Genomic DNA, 7,345 nt, shown 5'->3' with positions numbered 1-7,345 from the left:
ATCAGTCCGGACTGGTACAAGCAGCCACACACAGAGAGACACACGTGCATGCACGTCGCTATATAAGTGCAATAATCTTAAACGCGACGTTAAACTCCATCTCCCCTCACCACCTCAAACTGCATTTCCTCGTACTGTAAACATCATCTCTTTAGAAACCGCATGAGCAAAGAACTTTAACTTTACATGCTTCTTCCCAACAGTGACAACAATCTGAATGTGTTCAAGATGCTCGAATCCTGTTTTCAAAATGGCCGCCACAGAAGACATATTAAAAAATCTATTTACGGCCATTTCTGTACAAAATGTAATGGAATTTGGTCTTTGTTTATTTAGTTGTGTGATTCAACATATGTTCATTTCTTTGCAATATTCTAAATTTTTACCTTGTCACCGTGCTCTTATGGTGCTAAAAGCGGCGTAAAACCATACTCATCACATGACAAGTAAAAAAGGACTGGTTAACAACACTTTGTGAAACCGGTCCCAGACATTTGTCTCGACAGTAACAACTTTCAGGCTGTACACTCTTCTTCCGAACAACCATGCAACGCTGTATTCATATTCACGGGGTCACTACGCTGATTTTGAACCCGCGGTATCAGGACCATATTCCTTGCAAATGAATGGCCATCTCCCGTGGACGGGCTACATCTGCATGTGGACAATCGATGGAAAGCTACAAATTAATACTACCGCCCTAAGCCTTTAGTTCTTTATATTTACATCACGACGGTGTACGCAATGTCATCATGTATACAATGCATTTCCGCTGAGCAAGCGTCTTGTACATCTGTTTCATGTCGTTCAATGGTCATCTCAAATCACAAAAGAAACTTCAAATCGACACAGCATTAGTCATATCATATTATATTAAATATGTGTCTCTGAATATGACGGACAAATTTTAATTTTAAAAAAGCTCTGTCTTTAAGGCATCCTCCGATTACATCTTCTGCTGGCATTTGTTGATAGTGAATGCCTTCTTTGAGTATTCGCGGAATATTACGGATTTTGCATTTGAATTATGCATAGATTATTATCATAATAATAAACTCACGAAACTAGTATCGTTACCTGGGATCGGGCTATATGAACGTTGATTTTATGGGTCTGAAGTTATATACCGTGACCTATAAATGATCAAGGGCGCACGGGTGGTCCTGTCGTCTAAGGCGCCGCGATTCGCTGTACAGAGTTGCGTCCCTTGGGCACGCCAGAACCCTATGATTGTGGGTTCGAATCCCGGTTCTATTAACGAGCACCATACCCGTGCTCGTGGGTTTCACCGAAGTGGTAAACGTCTGAGACCTGCATCATTTCGGACTCACTATAAATGATCCAGCCAAAAAACACGCCAGATATAATCGTCGTAACATAATTTGAGATGCCCCCTCATCAATGGCGTCTTGCGAAGCGCCCTTTGGCTGCCTGATTGCTTATCTGTATCAGAATCGTACAATATTTCATGTTTTATTCACCTCATTAGGAAAAATCAATATGACCGTCCTTCATCACATTCATACATGATGTAAGCGGATAGACAACCATACGCCAGCAATTCGGAACAGCCGCACACAGTTAGAATACTGGCACACTGTTCGAGAAAGATTGGTGAAGCATTTGTGTGAAGTGTGTCACACGTACTAAGAACTGCGTATTGTAAAAACATCATTTGACTTCTTTTCAACAAGACACTTTGTGCGAATGACAATGTTATAATTATAAGTCTACATATTTATGTAACGTGTCGTAGCCTGGACGCTTTTCGTACTGCTATCTGTCAATGGTTTCATAGTATCAGTTTTAACGTCGCCACTTCCATGCACGTAAAACGGATTCACGCTCAATGTCTTTCTGGTGTATCCATGGAATGAGTATAGTCTTAAGCCATATAGTCAATGATATAAAAACCATTTCCCAGTTCAGGAGGTGCGCGGTTATATGGACCTGAGAAAGCATTCGTTCGCCACACCGAAGGCCAACGTTCCGTTCCCCACATGCATTGGTACAATGCGTGAAGCCTATTTCTGGTGTCCTCCGCCGTAATTGTGCTGTAATATTGCTTAAAGAGGCGTAAACCTATGCTCATTCAATCACCATGATGGTTACTGCATGGCTACTTTTACCGTCCAAACAAGTGGTCGATAGTGTGAGCATTGATAAACCCAGTCACTGTACATGTAATAACATCCAAATCAGCAAACTTGATGCCCAACATTTATCCGTCTTGTGAAGCAAATATGACTGGAACCCGTTCTATTTCGATTCAACTCCCTTAATTCCACATAATAAATACGAAGTCGTTTTACAAGTGTGCTGTCTGACAGCGAAGACAGTATCATAAGCGTATATGTCAGTTGTACTACAAGCTATATAGGTCTAAATACATGATCGAAAGGTGTAAATACATGAACGATCTTCTCAGTGACTCATTATCTGTAGCACGTCGTGGCTTTTTCAAGAGACGGGTCCGGCTTCTCCCCAGGTTTCATGAATCTAATGGAAATCAATTTCAGCGTTGACGAAACTGAGGCAGAATATGAGAGAGAAGGGGATTAGGGGCAAAAACGGTTCAAAGCCATATGACGAGGTTCCAGTCCGTGAAACTTGAGTGAGTTGGGACCAACACCGCTTTGAACAATTCTTCACTCAGTTCACAGCCTAAAGGGTCCTACACACAGGGGAATATATATTTACCACTTTGGTGATACCACGCTTTCGGGTACAGTCCTGACAGACCAAGGATCTAAATCAAGTGGGAGGATATTCAAACCCTCCAGCAGCAGATCCTGGCACGACCAAAGGGACGCAACATGTGGCTCCTTATACACTGAAGGACTACACGTGCCCTCGTTGTTTGCCGTTCAAGCAACATACTCGTACGTACACCATCCTCAATATTATGCAGCGTATATCTCCATTTTACTTTGATAAATACCCATTCGCCACATAACTTTGTTTTGGAATTGACGTCACAAGCACCATTTCTTATTTCACTGGAATTTCTCTCGACCATGAGCTTAAAATCAACAATCAATCAAAATGACTCTTCTGAACGTGAGTTCGGCACAAATCTACATTCGAAATCATGTGCATGGTTGTTCGCCGTTGGAAATTTTATGGAATCTGAGGACAGTTACAAATGAAACTTTAGCATAAAATCTAATTTTGATGAATACGTAGACAGACGAGGGAAGTGTTCTTACTACAAGAGGTTCCGGTTGTATCTGAGACCGTACGCAGAAGTCGAATCGAGTGCTGGGAATGAACACTCACGAATGAACAGTGTGATTTCATTGGACGTCTATTTTCAGCGTTGTGTAATTCGAAACAGACACTGTGGCCAATGTGTCGTTTCCAGCGTATTTATTATAATGGTTAGGGAATGTTTACACTGGGTGATCGAATATGCTCTGGGTGTGTGAATGTTTTACGCCGCAGTCAACAATTAAAGAACTTCATCAGCAGCCTGTAAATAATCGAGTCTTGATTGTAACAAATAATGGTTATTTTGAGCAACGACCTATGCCGTCGTTGAAACTGGGTACGATTAAACATGCACCATGCCCTAAGCCAGGTCTGTGAATAAGACTGTATAGTACAACCCAGCACTGTATTCATTAGTCCTGCACCATGACCGTGGAATATATTTATTTTATGAAAAAATAATAATCTAGAAATGCATACAAAAGCAAGTCTAGCCAGCTCAAGCTAGCTCTAGGGAATAGCATAGTGAATTTTTAAAAAATATTTTTAGAGTCAAGAAGGATATTGTATTATATAAGATTTTAGAGACTAAAAGTTAGTCTATGTATTCATATTTAGGCCGACATATAAAGAACGCCATTCGTCTGCTGCAAAATGAACCATATTCACTATTGATTACACCGAACTTAAGATTCCTTGATTCATTCTAACATACATCAATCTCAATGCAAATTATTGAATATGAAAATTTCTTTCAAGCCATTTTCCAGGTTAACGGGTTGAATTTAATTTCAGCAACAAATTTACATAATTGAGCAATCTACTATACTCCTGTGCAAGTATAGCCGGAACGACATGAAAGGAAAAGTAACGGATGATCCGATTGACAGTGTCATACCAGTATACACTAATCTATTCACGGGTTAAACTTAATATTTTTAATCTTCAACGGAATATGCATGACTAAATCAGCTTATATTGGTTACCGCTGGATGACAGACTTTCAACGCCACAGGAAAATGTCAGTGATATAGAAATCGTAAACGGTGCCTTAGGTGTTAAGATACTGACACCTTCCGAGACTAATAATCCGGGAATACTTTGTCCTTTCGAAACCGAGCGAGACAAGCGGAAAGACAAATGCAATTCATTGTACGTGCGTCATAACCTTTCCTCAGGTGTCCCCGAGTTATGGGTTTTCGGACGCTTAAGAAACATTTGTTTCTTTCTCTAATCAGATAAACAACTGTAAACATTTCATTCACTTTAAAAGGACAATTACCAACTTTCTCTTAAAAACAAGCCATCATCGGAGTATTTACAACGTCTGTGAGATACTACCCCACCCCACCCCACCCCACCCCACCCCACTCCGTTATAGCGCGAGTAATCGCGATTCAAGTCCGGAAAAAACGTAGGTTTTTACGTATATATATAATATATAACTAGTTGTCAGTTTCAGTCAGCTATAACAAAGTGTATCTGACCTGTCTTACCTACTAACTGCCCCATGGCCAGAAGCTTCATTTGCCGATTGGCCAAGCTAACACCTATTGTTAAATTGCATGCTTTGATTACACTGCATACTCTCTCAGCACATGAACTGACAGAACTGCTCAGACCAGCAAAGGATAAAGAGATGATATTAAATCAGGTGAGTTAAATGGTTATAATCTCTATCCTGTGTTGTATTGAAATAATACAGTATGTTTAAAGTGTTATATGAAGTAAACTAAATGCATGTAATCTAACGTAAATGTTGATTATGTCTAAATATGCATAAGATAAGCTAAACACCCATACTTTATCACTAAAATGTATTCTATCACTTCAATGAAATATGTGTGAAAGTGTTTTACTTCAAGAGTGTTTTAAAGAGCTTTTTAATGTACAGATTCAGAGGTGGTACATGCAAATCATTGTCAATAAAATGTGTGTATTACTTTGTTCAATATATTTAATGTTAAATAGTATTTTAGTCTATGTATATTTTATTCAGATAATCTATGGTGTTGCCATACGTGTGGCAGTTGGGATCCACACCCTTGTATCACCCACAGGGTATGCATTGTGTTATTTATATTTGTCTAAGACTTACAATGTAATCTAAATGTGATGACCACATTTAATGTAAGATCATATCATTAATTTCTGTCTTAAAGTATTGTATATGTTTATGCAGAATGTGTAAGCGTTATGTATATATACTGTGTATATATTATAGTCAAATGAAAGTCAAATGAAAGTCAAATGAAAGTCAAATGAAAGTCAAGGAGTTGTCTCCCTTGAATGTCGGTTATGTGGATATTACTGTATATGTTCTAGTATAATCGTTTAAGGTTCAGTCTATCTTGTGTTTAATGGATGACTGATATATGTAAATACTTACTTGTAATAAGCCTATGCTATGTATCTAGCATTAATGATCATGTTTTACTTATTATTTATTGTGTAATTATGTGTTTCAGGGTGTTTGATATCTAGATCCTTGATCACACTTATCGCATCGCAATAAAGACCTCAACACCGTAGTATGTGTTTGTTGACTCGTAAAAGACATTCACTAAACTGCTACAATAGGAAGAAGGGGATACTGACGTCATTTCAGAAACGAATAACGATCGAACGGGTCCAGCTGGAGTATTTACCAGAAGGGAATGGAGAAGTTTCGTTTCTGAAGTTGCGTTATCGTCTCCATCTTCCTGTCACTACCATCGCACTAAATGTCTCCCTCTCCAGTTCTCATGAGATTGGATTTGATCGGATAGACTGGCATCATTCAAATCGTCCTCCAACGTATAAGGAAGAATGGATCCAGGGTATATAATTGTACTTTACTGGATAATCGAGGATGACATGTTATATGTGGGAGCCGACTGTGAATGTAGGGTAGTTACATTTGACAACCTGACTGCCTTTACCTTTGCCTTTTGGTCCTTGCTTCTGTTGTCATCCACTGGTTGACCTGCCCCAAGCATTTACTAGCTGCACTGTAAAATATAAGATACCGTGCCAATATTAAACCTATTGTATTTACCGGTTGACTGTGCCATTCATTACATCTATTGAAGATGGGAAAGGGGATTTAATGACACGTTTAAGATTATTGCACTGTGTGTGTATGCGTGTGTGCGCGCGAATGTGTGTGTGCTTTTGCGCCGTAATTATAGTGCTTGCACCCTGAGATACGATGCTGCAGTTTAACATGGCTACCAGGACATTGTAGCAGCTAATAGTGGGGCTGGGACGGGTAACTCGGGTAATCGGGTCTGGTGGGTCTTGAGTAGGACCCTGGTACCCACAGGACTACCCGGACCCGTGGTTAGTCACGTGGTATATTGTGGTATATATGACAAAAACTCACTATAGCTCAGTGGTTACACTACATGTCGCTAATGTTCTCATTTCTTTTTGACTATGCACACATTCCTTTTGGTTTGTATATGTCCGAATAAAGATATAAAGCTTCAGTCAACTTCAGTGTACTGATCGTTTGATTCATGTATCTAAATAGTTTGGGCCAGATATTAAGTTGAACCAAGTAGTGACTTGGTAGCACCTCGTAGTGACTTTGTAGCTTCCATGGGGTGGTTAAGTTTAACCGCGTAGTGACTTTGTTGCACACATGGGGTGGTTAAGGTGAACCAAGTAGTGACTTTGTAGCACCGCGTAGTGACTTTGTAGCACCTCGTAGTGAATTTGTAGCACCTCGTAGTGAATTTGTAGCATCCATGGGGTGGTTAACTTGCACCTCATAGTGACTTTGTAGCACCGCATAGTGACTTTGTAGCACCTCGTAGTGAATTTGCAGCACAGCAAAGTGACTTTTAAGCACCTCGTAGTGACTTTGTAGCACCTCGTAGTGACTTTGTAGCATCCATGGGGTGGTTAACTTGCACCTCATAGTGACTTTGTAACACAGTGTAGTGACTTTTTAGCACCTTGTAGTGACTTTGTAGCACCGCATAATGACTTTGTAGCACCTCGTAGTAAATTTGTAACACCTTGTAGTGACTTTGTTGCACACATAGGGTGGTTATGTTGAATCAAGTAGTGACTTTGTAGCACCCCTTAGTGACTTTGTAGCACCAATGGGGGTGTTAAGTTGAACCAAGTTGTGACTTTGTTGCACACA

This window comes from Haliotis rufescens, unplaced genomic scaffold (genome assembly GCF_023055435.1).
Source record: "Haliotis rufescens isolate VD_foot unplaced genomic scaffold, xgHalRufe1.0.p SCAF_4, whole genome shotgun sequence".
Lineage (NCBI taxonomy): Eukaryota > Metazoa > Mollusca > Gastropoda > Lepetellida > Haliotidae > Haliotis > Haliotis rufescens.
The sequence above is the reverse complement of the archived record's forward strand: the minus strand, read 5'-3'. Positions refer to the sequence as shown.